The sequence below is a fragment of the Erpetoichthys calabaricus genome, chromosome 16, assembly GCF_900747795.2.
Source record: "Erpetoichthys calabaricus chromosome 16, fErpCal1.3, whole genome shotgun sequence".
Classification (NCBI taxonomy): Eukaryota; Metazoa; Chordata; class Cladistia; order Polypteriformes; family Polypteridae; genus Erpetoichthys; species Erpetoichthys calabaricus.
This window is the reverse complement of record NC_041409.2, coordinates 10779037-10793405: the sequence shown is the minus strand read 5'-3', so window position 1 is coordinate 10793405 and position 14369 is coordinate 10779037. Positions and strand designations below refer to the sequence as shown.

General features: G+C 39.9%; 1 protein-coding gene and 1 long non-coding RNA gene across 5 annotated transcripts in view; one reads left to right on the top strand and one right to left on the bottom strand.

The window, feature by feature from the left end:
• ston2 (stonin 2) overlaps positions 1-14369 on the top strand; it is a 311201-nt gene that overhangs the window by 225479 nt on the left and 71353 nt on the right. The window lies entirely within an intron of this gene.
• LOC127526087 (uncharacterized) lies at positions 12070-12849 on the bottom strand. Its single transcript, XR_007933705.1, has 3 exons — positions 12664-12849; positions 12289-12582; positions 12070-12207 (listed from the first exon to the last, which is right to left on the bottom strand). It is a non-coding gene; the product is annotated as an uncharacterized LOC127526087 (long non-coding RNA).

Below are 14369 nucleotides of genomic sequence, written 5' to 3'. Positions count from 1 at the left end.
CTAATCAGTGACCAGTTACCACTGCTAATTTAACTCCTTTTCTCTTCATTTTCATAGCCCGGTTTTTAATGATTCAGTGTTCTGAATTGATCCATCCATCCATCCATTTTCCAACCCGCTGAATCCGAACACAGGGTCACGGGGGAATGCTGGAGCCAATCCCAGCCAACACAGGGCACAAGGCAGGAACCAATCCTGGGCAGGGTGCCAACCCACCGCAGGACACACACAAACACACACCAAGCACACACTAGGGACAATTTAGAATCGCCAATCCACCTAACCTGCATGTCTTTGGACTGTGGGAGAAAACCCACGCAGACACAGGGAGAACGTGCAAACTCCACGCAGGGAGGACCCAGGAAGCAAACCCAGGTCCCCAGGTCTCCCAACTGCGAGGCAGCAGCGCCACCGTGCCGCCCTGAATTGATTCGTTTCTTCATTAAATGACACCCAAAATCAAATGAGACATGAAACAAGCCAACAGATGACCAGCTAAATTGGGGTGTCAAACTCCAGCCAGTTTCACTCCAAGCAGTTTCTTAATGAGAAGCCGATTCTTGCTGTTAATTAAACTTGTTATTTAATTCCATGGCTTGTTGCTGCTCTCATTCTGCCACAGCAGACATTTCCAAAACTGTTGATTTTCTATTTTTTCTAAGAACACGTTAAAATGTTTTGGTGACCTGAGAGATCAACCTTACTGAGACCTACACCTTTCTTTATTTTTAGATATTGTGTGATGGGCACAGGTGAGCTGGTCATGAGACGTCTTGTTTTGTGTCTCACAATTATTTAGCTGCTAATTAAGGAAATAGAAACAACAAAGGGGCCTGAGTCTAGTTAACTAAAATTAGGGCAAAATAAGTTAATTAGCAGCAAAAACTGGTCATGAATTCATGGCTAGAATGAAAACCTGCAGGGACTGCGGCCTGCCAGGCCTGGAGTTCAATACCCTGCTTTAAGTTGTAGTCCATTCGTGGTCTGAGTGGTTTACGCCAGGGGTCCTCATTCACGGTCCTGGAGGGCCGCAGTGGCTACAAGTTTTTATTCTAACCCGTGTCCTAATTAGAACTCAGGCTTTGCTATTAATGAAACTTGGTATTCAACTTTATGCCCTGTTAGCGCTTTCATTCATCAGAAACAAATGTTAGTTGTATTGTAGATCAGGGGTCCTCAGTTACAGCCCTGGAGGGCCACAGTGACTGCTGGTTTTCACTTCAACCAGTTTCTTAATTAGAACCCATTTATTTACTACTGAATCAATATGTTTTTGTGCTTCATTTTAATTATCTCACTTGTTACAATTCAGAACCCTTGATTGCCTATTTTAGTTTTTAGCAGCTGCATTCAAGTTTTAATTGTTGCCTCTTTAATGAATGAAAGCACCAACAAGCCAAATAGTTAAAGGCCAAGTTTCATTATCAGCAAGGACTGTCGTCTAATTAGGAAACTACTTGGAAGGAAAACCTGCAGCCTCTATGGCCCTCCAAGACCGTGACTTGAGGACCCCTGGCTTAGGGGTGCACAGTTACCTACATGTTTATCAGGTAGTGATAACCTTAATGTGTCTCAAAATAGTTATGCCTGATTCTTGCATAAATCCAAGTTTTTCAGTTTTGAAAGGATTATGAAATTGATTTGCGCTCAACATACAGAAATGTACATGAATGACTTGAAAGAAAACACGTGTAATTGAAATAACGTATATTTGATTATTTGATCCTAAATATGTTTTGAGTGAATGTGTATTTTAATGAAGAATTCGTGCATGGATGTGGACTTAACATGAATACAATGCGTTGAGATCATGAGAGAGACAAGAAGACCAGAAAAAGGCCCGAGTCTGGTCCACTGTGAAAGGAATTCTAAGAATAAACGATGGATGATAACTGAAAGTGCATTTCTCTCTAAAAGGTATCAAATAAGCCACTTCTCTCATCTAATGTACTAAGAACTCCTTCAAAAATAAATATTTAACTAAAAACACTGCCAGTGAAATGTAGTCCATTACTCTTTAGTCAATATTTAAATTACATCAAAGCATACTAGGGCTCTATTGAGGTTTCATATCTGTAAACCAAAGTATTTTTTAAATATGGATTACTCCATAATAAGAAATTACAAGTGAACACATATCTGATGTTTGCTGAAGGTGAGTAATCTATTATTCAAGGCCAACATGTCACCCAGCACTGGCTTGTACAGGTTAACACAACAGCTGTGGGGGCAAGACTAACTGAATATGTCAGAACATTTAACATGTTCTGATTCAATATAACCCACTTTATACAAATAAAGGCAGTCGTATCATTGTCTCTTAGATATGAATGGGCAAGGAGATAACAAAATGGTGCTCATGTATGTTGCCATGTTTTTTAGATAGATAAGAAAGGCACTACATGATAGAGCCAATGTAGAGTCACCCCTGAATCTAAAGGTAAATCACTGAGAGTGGGACGGTCCGGAGGTCCATTGGCAAACAAAGCACAAACAAGAAGGACGCGAAACCTCTGGGGACCCCAACCTAGAACTTAACAAGAAGTGAAAACACAGGGAGAGAACAACCTGGAACAAGCAGTGAGAGTGCTGCTCTCTGAAGTCAATATTCTGAAGACAGACAGACAGACAGACAGACAGACAGACAGACAGATATAAAAATGCACTATCTATCTATCTATCTATCTATCTATCTATCTATCTATCTATCTATCTATCTATCTATCTATCTATCTATCTATCTAACAGATAGATACTGTAGATAGATAGGCAATACTTTATACAGATGTTTTTTAGATAGATAAGAAAGGCACTATATAATAGATGTGTGGGTTTCCTCCGTGTGCTCCGGTTTCCTCCCACAGTCCAAAGACATGCAGATTAGGTGCATTGGCGATTCTAAATTGTCCCTAGTGTGTGCTTGGTGTGTGTGTGTGTGTGCGCGCCCTGCGGTGGGCTGGCGCCCTGCCCGAGGTTTGATTCTTGCCTTGCGCCCTGTGTTGGTTGGGATTGGCTCCAGAAGACCCCCGTGACCCTGTAGTTAGGATATAGTGGGTTGGACAATAGATAGATAGATAGATAGATAGATAGATAGATAGATAGATAGATAGATATGAAAGACACTATATAATGAATACATAGATAGATAGATAGATAGATAGATAGATAGATAGATAGATAGATAGATAGATAGATAGATAGATAGATAGATAGATAGATATAAAAAGGCACTATATAACAGATAGATACTATAGATAGATAGGCAATACTTTATATAGATGTTTTTTAGATAGATAAGAAAGGCACTATATGATAGATAGATAGATAGATAGATAGATAGATAGATAGATATGAAAGACACTATATAATGAATAGATAGATAGATAGATAGATAGATAGATAGATAGATAGATATGAAAGGCATTATATGATAGATAGATAGATAGATAGATAGATAGATAGATAGATAGATAGATAGATATGAAAGGCACTATATAGTAGATAGATACTGTAGATATTTAGGCAATACTTTATATAGACTAGACATGCTTCTTTTTCATAATTAGAGTGAGTTCTATCCAACAGACCACCAGCTTAACAACAGTAAACAGTGCTCACCAGTTCTCTGCTCTGCAACTTTCACTGTGGCCCATTACTGCAGTTATGTTTTATGCCTGTAAGTGTCTAACACATCTCATATTTCAAAAGAAAAAGATTTTCTTTCAATGTATAATTAAACCATTAGTAATCTTGACAGATGTTGTAATTGGATGCCATAAAATATCTACGGTACAAATTCTGCAGTTGCTTGTTATAAATCATATCCTGATTTACTTTATTCTGACAATTGTGTTTGGCCAGATTATTAAAAGGTCATATTTCTTCTCAATACGCTCTGAAGTTCTGGTAAATTGATATTTCTGGACTAACCAGAAGCTCAGTCATAGAGCTCCTTTTACAAATGAGCCTTTGTCCCCATAACTTATTAAAAGTGGATGTTTATTGGTTCATTTAAACCTGCAATCCTATTCCTCACCTCCAATGTCCAAACACTGAAAGAGCAAAAATTACAATCAGAACTCCAGAACTTTTTAGAAGACTGTGATTACCCAAATAATGTTTGTAATGCTGCCTAATATTAGTTATTGACACTATAGAATAAAGTAAATTAACATAAGGTCACTCTGATAACACCTCATGTATCTGTTATAAGCAGCTATTGACTGTATGCATGCTTTTAAAAATATTCTAATCCTTTTTAATATGCCCCCATACCCTCCATTTAAGAGACATTTTTTAAATTTCTAGAAAGTGATTAACTGTAAAACACAATTTTGCATGGCAAATGCATGTATGCCATGTTTGTGAAGAAATGACTTGGACTTGAAAAATGCCAAACTCATCCTTTAAGTTCCTAAATGCTAGGTTGCTAAATACAGTATTGGTCAAAACAGAGCAAATGCTTATTAGCAGGTTTTTTACATATGTAAAATATATCTTGAGTGTTTTAAGCCATGGAACAAACTAGAATCTTAATTAAGGCCAGGACTGGAAGCTGAACAGTATGACAGCCATTAGGATGGAGAAGACATTTGCTGCCCCTTCATCTGGACGGCTGCCTCCTCACAGGTTTGAGTGTCTATCTGTGCTGATGAAACAGCAAAAGGCAGAAACGAGATGGCCGCTGCTTAGTCAGCGTGTGGGCTGGAATGCTCATCATTCTTCTACATGCTGTGATAGACGGCCAGGAACCCTGCCCTGCCGGGACACCTGGAGGAAGGACGGACCGGGAGAGTGGAACTATTCTTCCCTGGGCATCTGGACGGTCCTTGAACCCTAGAGGACAGCGTTTCTGGTACACCAGAAAGTGCTGACGGACCAGGGTTCGTGTACGCCCGGAATTCTTCCGGGTGCAAAGGCAGCATTTCCACCACACTGGGGAGTGTAGCTGGAAGTTCGTCATTGTGCACCTGGATCACATCCAGGGCAAAATAAAAGGGGCCGCCGCACTCCAATTGGGGCGCCAGAGTCAGGAGGAGGAGGATGAAGCTGCCTGCGAGAGAGGAATAAAAAACAAATGCAAAAAGGAATAAAAAACAACTCACAAAATATGGAGAAAGTTACACAATTCAAACAAGGCAGGAGGACCACACTAACATAGCTGTCTAACTTCACAAAGTTTACAGCTGGATACATTCTATCCACATTTATCACTTAGATGGCTAGCTTACAATTACATTTCTTTGTAAGGTGGCGCAGTGGTAGTGCTGCTGCTTTGCAGTAAGGAGATTATGGGTTCATTTCCTGGGTCCTCCCTGTGTGGAGAGCGCTTTGAGTAGTGAGAAAAGCGCTATATAAATGTAAAGAATTATTATTATTTCTTTAACAAACAACAAGAAACAAAACCCCAAAGCCAGACCATTCAACCCTAACCCCTAACCCGAACCCTAATCCTAACCCTAAACCTAACCCTAACCCTAACCCTAACCCTGGCTCTGTCCTTCTCCTCTCACAGTCTCTCTCTCTCTAACGTAAAACCCAAAGAAGCTTCATTTATAAACCTACACCCCACCCACAACCCAGGTGAGTCATTAATAAGTAATGTAAGTGGGTAATTAGGGCAGAACTCAATTAAGTTATCAACACCAAATTAGAGTTTAAAAAGTCTAGAGTAGGTCGTAACACCATGCAACATGTATTCTTAGGTTTACCTTAGCTTTTAAAGATAAAAATGAAAGATGAAAATAGATTTCCTCCTACACTGACTAGCTTGACCTATGTTAGCTGCCATTTGTAAGTTTTAACACCCAAACATGCCTTGTGGCCATCCATTGGTCTCCTGTCATGTGACCTCTGACGTCCTGATTTTGAAAAGCATGTAAAGAAGCACGTGGGCCATGGCGGTCTTATGTCTTTTGAGCCTTGTATGTAGTTCCCAACATTTGCTTTCTTCTTTTGACTACAAGTTATAATTAACAGTCACACCAATTTTCTTACATTTCCCCCTAATATAACTTGTTAGATACTAACCTTTGTTGCACGTCCACTTTAATCTATTTAGAAAAAAGAATTTGAGGTCAGCAGAGTTAGTGCCTAGTTTAGTTTCATCGTGTCAAAATGATATTCTAGAAAGTGACACTAGCAGTGAAGTTTCATGTTGATGTGCAGATCAGATTTTATTGGAGGGAATCTCATTCTGTAATTTCACTGGGGTTGCACAAAGGTACAGATAAAAACTTTAGCATAATTATACTCTGCATATTAGTCATTTGTCATTTAATTAATATTCATTATTGTAACCTACTCTGCTGATTTATGCTAGGCCAGTCACATTCATACCATTCATTATTGAAACTTGCTTAACCTGAGCAGGGCCATGGAGAAGCTGGAGCACATCCCAGCATGCATCAGGTGCAAGTTAGGAGCAATACCTGGATGGGATGTTAGTCCACTGCAGGGACATTCATATCAAAATATCAAATATATATGAATGTGCATTACAATTTGAATGCCTGAACATCTGTGGTTAGGATCTTGTTAATAAGGTTCACGTTACTTTGGATGCAATAGTATGACATTGTCTGAATCTTTTTTTATATTTTTTATGGGGTAATATCCCACACATCACTTCCCAAGAATAGTCAACTTATATTGCCATCACTGGAATTGACGGGAGTCCTGCTAGTGATGCTTAATACTGCACATGCTACAGTAGCTTCTTCTGGATGCTCTGCATGCACAAAAATGACATAACTGAGTAGAAAGTGGAGGAGATCACACCTCACACGATGGACCCATTCTAGTTGTGATGTATTATGGCATCACACAATGATTGTTCATGCATGATGCATACAGTTGTTAGTTGCATTGGCTTGACTGCTAGCTGGTGTATTGTCAGTCCCAGTCTCTCCTTCCTATAAATGAGTGCAGTGGAGTTGCAGGGCTTATTTAGTCCTGAGGCCATGTAGGAGTAAAGTAAACCTATGGTTGTGTTTCAAGTTCTCCAAGCGGCAGTATATAGTAGCCTATTACTACAGTTACTACTGTCCTAGTACTATTAGGGAGTTCGGCTTGTCTTGTTCATACAAAGCTACACCTGTGGTGTAGGAAAAGTGCAGGATCCCCCTTAAAGAACACTTTACCAATTTGACACCACGGATCTGTGAGGTAATCCGGGATCCAGACAATACTTCTAGAGGGAGACCAAAAAGTAGTCATGGGCCTTCCTTACCCTTGTTCAGAGAACTTGGAGTTGAGAGGTGGCAGTTGGAAAAGGTTCAGCTGACCAGGAGTTAGGAAGATACAATTGGTGTAGAGTGGTGGTTTGTGGGAATGGGAGGGTGACTGTGTGGTATTACACTCTAGGGTGATTCTTCTCAACCTATGGTATATGGAAAGAATGACGGGGTGGCAAGAGAGAGAACTGTTTCTTATTAATTGTGCAGAATAGAAAATGCCAGACTTGACAATTATTGCTAATGTAGAATGTGGTTAATCTCCACTGGTATTGTATAAAAAAGTTGCAAAAACCCATCAAGCATCTGTCCTGTAAAAAAAATATAAAAGAATTGGATGAGCACAAGGATGCAGTCGACACTTGGGAAGAGGTGTGTGCGGAATACAGAAATGGAATGTGGAGAAGTTGCAAATGTATTTGCTTTGAGATTTGCAGATGTAGACAACTAGAAAAGTACAGCTGCAGTCAACTTCTTTAGAGTGTATTTGGCGAAATGGCAAGAAGAAGAACATGTCACAAATTATAGCAAAGATGTATATATGAAATAGTGGGTGTGGTAAAAGAAAACGAGAATATAACAAGCTGTAACTTCCCTTTTCCAGATCAGAACATTCAGTTTTGAGCCTGACTTATGGACAACATCATCTCTGGGACAGCTAACACACTCATAACTTTCAGGAGCTTTTTTGTTGGTTGGGAGCATTCACTGATACAGCGCGTTGCAGCAACCACCACATGACGAACCACCTCTGGATCTCAAATTAGGACGCGAGGGCAGTAATGTAATGGGTGACACTGTAGCACTAAGCTAATTTGAATGGTGCCGCTTAGAAAAAAATGGTTTGCATCGCCCTTTCTCACTGAGATAGCATGCCCCATGGTGGTGGCCCTTTAGACTGGGGAAGGGTATGGAGAACAGGGTGAGTGGAGTGTCTCTTCAGGTTCACCTTTTCATAGGGCGACCTTTATGGCCCATGCATTAAGCTTTATCACAAAATGGAAGAGGGATGGTTGACAGCTTTACTTGTTGTTTTGCCCTGATTGAGTGCAACAGACACTTAAGTACAGTAAATCAGTGGCTATTTGGGATCTTTGAGGCATGTCAACAATATGGCCTACAGCCTTAACCTCGTGAAAAATCGTGCACATGCTCCTGGCTTGGACCTTGAACTTCTTTGTTGGAGAATCACAAGGATTCCCTTGTTTTCATTCCCAGGTGTGAAATACTTCTTAAATTTCTCTCAGTCCAAATTCTTTAGCCCAGAATTCTTCTTGGCGCATTGGATATTGAGATGCTGCATTTCATTGTTCAGGGCACCCGATATTCACCGTTCTTACTCGTGTCATTTGTCGTGAAGAATTCAACTAGCTTGTTAATAGTCCTCTTCTTACACTCTGACATTCTTCAGATCTCCTTTGAAAGCCAAGCAGACCATGAGACATCTTTAGAAAGTTCTGTTGTGATGGAATTCTTCAGCCCACTCTCTGAGAGTGTTCTATGAAGGGCAGACATTGACTATCCGAGAATGAATCTCAGAAGGCATATTGTTCCCTAGGGTTAGAAATTCAAGGATGAACGCTTTAGAGCTTTTCAGTATCCATGTTGATGTGATGCTAAGCCAAGAAGCATGCACTATATACCACAAATGCTAGAAACTGCACATATTGTAGGGCAAAGGAGCTACTCTTTGATCTTTTACAAAATCAACACCATAGTATCCCCCTTTCCAGGTTGTATGAACTCAAATCCCCTTGTTTTTTTTATTTTTTACAGAGTTGCTTTATCACTCTGTTCCAAACATTTTAAACAAGCATTTTTTCAATTTGAACTTTGTGTAGTCGTCTGATCATTTGGGTGGAATACATATTTGGCATTATATTACGAAAACTTCACAAGCTATGAAAGTTGTTAAATGGAATGATAAGAGGGATGCCATTGCTGTGTTGTGTTGGTATTAAACTTGCAGCATCAACTAATCAAACGTTATTTTATTTCGCTCCTTTCATTCTCTGTTTAATGTGTCAGTTCGTTTGTGCTTCTCCATAGAGTTGTTCAGTTTCCGATTCGGTAGTCACTTTGTTAGTGGCCTGGTATACAATACAATATGATACAATTTATTTTTGTATAGCCCAAAATCACACAAGAAGTGCCGCAGTGGGCTTTAACAGGTCCTGCCTCGTGACACCCCCCAGCCTTGACTCTCTAAGAAGACAAGGAAAAACTCCCAAAAAAAACCTTGTAGGGAAAAATGGAAGAAACCCTGGGAAAGGGAGTTCAAAGAGAGACCCCTTTCCATGTAGGTTGGGTATGCAGTGGGTGTCAAAAAGAAAGGGATCAATACAATACAACACACAGAACAGAACAAATCCTCAATACAATATAAAAATAAAAATTTTACAAGTATGGACCAGAATTTAACAGTAGATGATATCACATAATATGATTTGGATTTGTTCAGAGTCCTGGAGACCTCAGCCATCAAGCTGCCTCCCCCATTTGGCCATTCCACAACTGAACAGCGCTGGGCCAGCCAATCCGATGAAAGGACCCCTCTACCCCACGATTCCTGCGATCCTCCATCAGGGATGACTTTACCTTAGGCAGGCAAAACAACTTGGCAGGTGGGCCGTGGCGCCAAGTGTTACATTTGAGTACCGAGAAGAGAAACAGAATAGGTGAGGGTTAGTAACAAATTCTAACGATCATGTTACTTATGTTTTAGTGCAAATGACTAACAACAGAGATACAGTCTGTACAGTTAATCAGCAGCTCTAGTCAGGGTGTGCTAAACTGAAGTAGTAAGTCTTCAGCTGAGACCGATGGGGCATCTCTTATAGTAGCAGGCAGACCATTCCACTCTTAGAGTGTTCTGATATATTTTTATTTTTTAATTTTCAGCGCCGTTGTCTTTTCTATTGATGGAAACGGCGCACGCCACCTTTAACATTCCCTTAAGCCAGTTCTGGATGCACACCCTGACATGCTACTGACATGTCTACTTTACAAATTGACACTACTCAGTGTGTTTATCTCCACAGTCATTACAGCTCTAGTATGAAGCGGTCGAATGTTTTGTGGTTCCAGTAGGTTATTTCAAGTGTTTTTCTACTGCTGTATTACAGATTATGGCGAGCCCTGAAGGGCTTTAAATAATGTACCAGCAGGGTTCCTTCTCTCCCTTATTAATTCGGTGCATAAAGCGTTGCTGTCATCATTCATTAACTCACAAAAATCACAGGCTTGCAAGTCCTTTGTGACTCTGTAATTTCCACCTCACTTAACAAAAAAGGGAACATTTTTCCTAAAAGCAGAATTACTATTGACATACTTCCGTGTGTCCAAGAAGTTTTCGCTAATTACTAGAGCAGTGGCTGTTGTGGGGGGCTGTGGAATTTTACTTGTTTAAATGGGCTGCCATTGTGTCAAATATTAATGTGCATTTTGTAATTACAGTTTACAAAATGATCAATTCATTTTTATAAAAGCATATTTAATTGTCTTTCACAAGGGAGCCTATAGCTAAGAAAAACAGAACGCCTTGGGTCCACAATGCATTAAAGCGGGCTTGAAAACTGCAGATTTGCTTGCCTACACTTTTATTTTTAGCTAATTCCAGCCTAAAGGAATAATAACTTCAGTCATTTACTGATCAGCACCATTGGGAGTACAGTAAAAAAATCCACAGGGAATGAGGTGAGAGTACAACTCAGGACACACACGTGCGCGTGCCCACATTCACTTACACAGTGCCAGTTTAGACTTGCCTATTAGCGTAACATGCACATCTTTGGACTGTGGGTGGTGCCAGAGTAGTCAGATTTAAACTCACATTGACACAGAGGGAAATTCCACACAGACAGTAACTGGGCCTCTGATGTTTACCACTGTGCTAGCGTGCTGCTGCATTGGAGCTAAATAAAATTCACATGCTGATATTAACATCTTAATAGTTCATCTGTTCAAGGCCCTGACATCTTCCTGAATTCTGTGAGGATTTCACTTTCATGTAAATGGAAGTTTGATGATGGGGTCAAACATTTGGTATTGAGTTAAGTTCAGATTCTGATTCTACAATGTTCAACCCTTCGAGAAAAACTGATTTTAGCATGGTGTCTGTATCTGTGTGTGTGTATGTGTGTATGAAAAACTGAAATTGATTTTCACATCTTAAAATTACAATTTTTTCAGGAAATTATGTTGTTTTTTGCATTGTGTAGAGTTTGTGGATGACTACACTCCATCAAGGATAATACATTTTAGAACAAGTACCTTGACAACTTCAGAAAACATGAACTAATCTTCTTCAAACAAGTTGCATTGTGTTTATCTTGTTTCAGGTCCCATGCCTACTGTTTTTGGTCCACTTTGGTCCAATACTTATCCGTATATTCTTCAAAAACAGTTTGACCTACTGTATATCCAATAATAACTGTCATATAAATTGTTCAGCTTGTTCTGTTTAGTCATTGTACCAGGTCTAGTGATTGGCAAAATGCTTGTATGAGTAGTTTTTTAAAATGCATAATTTATTTAAATATACATTTACATAACAACTAAGGCACACACTCACACACAGGGCTGAGGAATAGGTATACAAAATATTCGAATGCAACTCCTCAATTTCTGGTACCACCAACTCAGACTCCTCAGTTTATCGTACCACCAACTATGACTCAATTTATGGTACCATTGACTCTGATTCTGACTCCCCAGTTTATGGTACCACCGACTTTGACTCCAACTCCTCGAATTATGGTACCACTGACTCCAGCTCTTCAATTTATGGTACCACTGACTCTAGCTCTTTAATTTATGGTACCATTGACTCCAACTCAATTTATTGTACCACTGACTCCAGCTCTTCAATTTATGGTACCACTGACTCCAGCTCTTCAATTTATGGTACCATTGACTCCAACTCAATTTATGGTACCACTGACTCCAGCTCTTCAATTTATGGTACCATTGACTCCAACTCAATTTATGGTACCACTGACTCCAGCCCTTCAATTTATGGTACCACTGACTCCAGCTCTTCAATTTATGGCACCATTGACTCCAACTCAATTTATGGTACCACTGACTCCAGCTCTTCAATTTATGGTACCATTGACTCCAACTCAATTTATGGTACCACTGACTCCAGCCCTTCAATTTATGGTACCACTGACTCCAGCTCTTCAATTTATGGTACCATTGACTCCAACTCAATTTATGGTACCACTGACTCCAGCCCTTCAATTTATGGTACCACTGACTCCAGCTCTTCAATTTATGGTACCATTGACTCCAACTCAATTTATGGTACCACTGACTCCAGCTCTTCAATTTATGGTACCATTGACTCCAACTCAATTTATGGTACCACTGACTCCAGCCCTTCAATTTATGGTACCACTGACTCCAGCTCTTCAATTTATGGCACCATTGACTCCAACTCAATCTATGGTACCACCGACTCCAGCTCCTCAATTTATGGCACCATTGACTCCAACTCAATCTATGGTACCAGCGACTCCAGCTCCTCAATTTATGGTACCATTGATTCCAACTCAATCTATGGTACCACCGACTCCAGCTCCTCAATTTATGGTACCATTGATTCCAACTCAATCTATGGTACCACTGACTCCAGCTCTTCAATTTATGGTACCACTGACTCCAGCTCTTCAATTTATGGCAACATTGACTCCAACTCAATCTATGGTACCACTGACTCCAGCTCCTCAATTTATGGTACCATTGACTCCAAGTCAATCTATGGTACCACCGACTCCAGCTCCTCAATTTATGGTACCATTGATTCCAACTCAATCTATGGTACCACCGACTCCAGCTCCTCAATTTATGGTACCATTGATTCCAACTCAATCTATGGTACCACCGACTCCAGCTCTTCAATTTATGGTACCACTGACTCCAGCTCTTCAATTTATGGCAACATTGACTCCAACTCAATCTATGGTACCACCAACTCCAGCTCCTCAATCTGTGGTACCACTGACTCCAGCTCTTCAGTTTATGGCACCACCAACTTTGACTCCGTCACCTCAATTTATTGTACCACCGAGTCTGACTCCTCAATTTGTAATTGGACTAATATATTTACTTTGTTCCTTGAAAGCACACAACATACAAGAAACAAGGCACTTTATCGCTGGCAGCACAAGTCATAGGCTACTTTTTGGCACTGTAATGTGTTAAAGTTTGGGTTTAAAGGCTGTAGCAAGGCTGTTGTGACTTACAGACATGGAATAATGTTAATTGTAAGACTAAACTTACAGAATTGAAAAAGAAGCTTTTTATCAAAAGTCTAGAAGAAAAAATAGTTTAATCAAATTAGTATATGTGAGAGTGGAAACTTTAAACAAATTATATTACAATTTACTTTTAGTCAGAATCAAAGTTGGTACGTTTTTATCAACGCCGACTCTGACTCCAGTAACAAAATAACTGCTTCCGAATCTGACTCCGACATCACAGCTCTGCTCATACACTCACATAAATTCATAAGTGAAGATGGCTGACAGCTTCTTTTCCCTACCAGAGCATCTGCTGAAAGATGAAGAGAAAGAATTGCACACACACAGACACAAACAGACTGCAATAGTCCTGTAAAGGTTGACGTACACAGAGGCCCTAAGCCACCCCTGTGCCAATATGTCCATCTCGGCAGCTTGTTTTTTGTCAACTTAAATATTACCTAAATTGTTCTATTTTCTCCATTTCCTTTGTAGGTTACTCTACATTTAAGTGTGTACATAACAAATTCTGTACAAGTTAATGTAGTTGCGTGTATACTCTTGTACAGTGCTATTGATAATATTAAATTGTAAATTGAGTGATTTCCTGTGGTTTTGAAGTAAAACTTACATTGAGTACTGCGTGAACCATTCCATACCAAGTTTTTGGTACCTGACACATTTCCCTGTTTTTTGTCCATGGAACCTTTAGGTCATGCTGCTCTTTCCCCATTTTGAATTTACCCTTAATACTTTGGTAGTCTGGTTGACTTCAGCCCTGACGGACGTTTTCTCTTCTGCGCCCGTCTTCATCTGTTTTCTTTATTTTAATAATTACGCTGCAGTCATGTGACAGGAATGGCAGGGGAAGTAAAGAGGATTGGGCCAA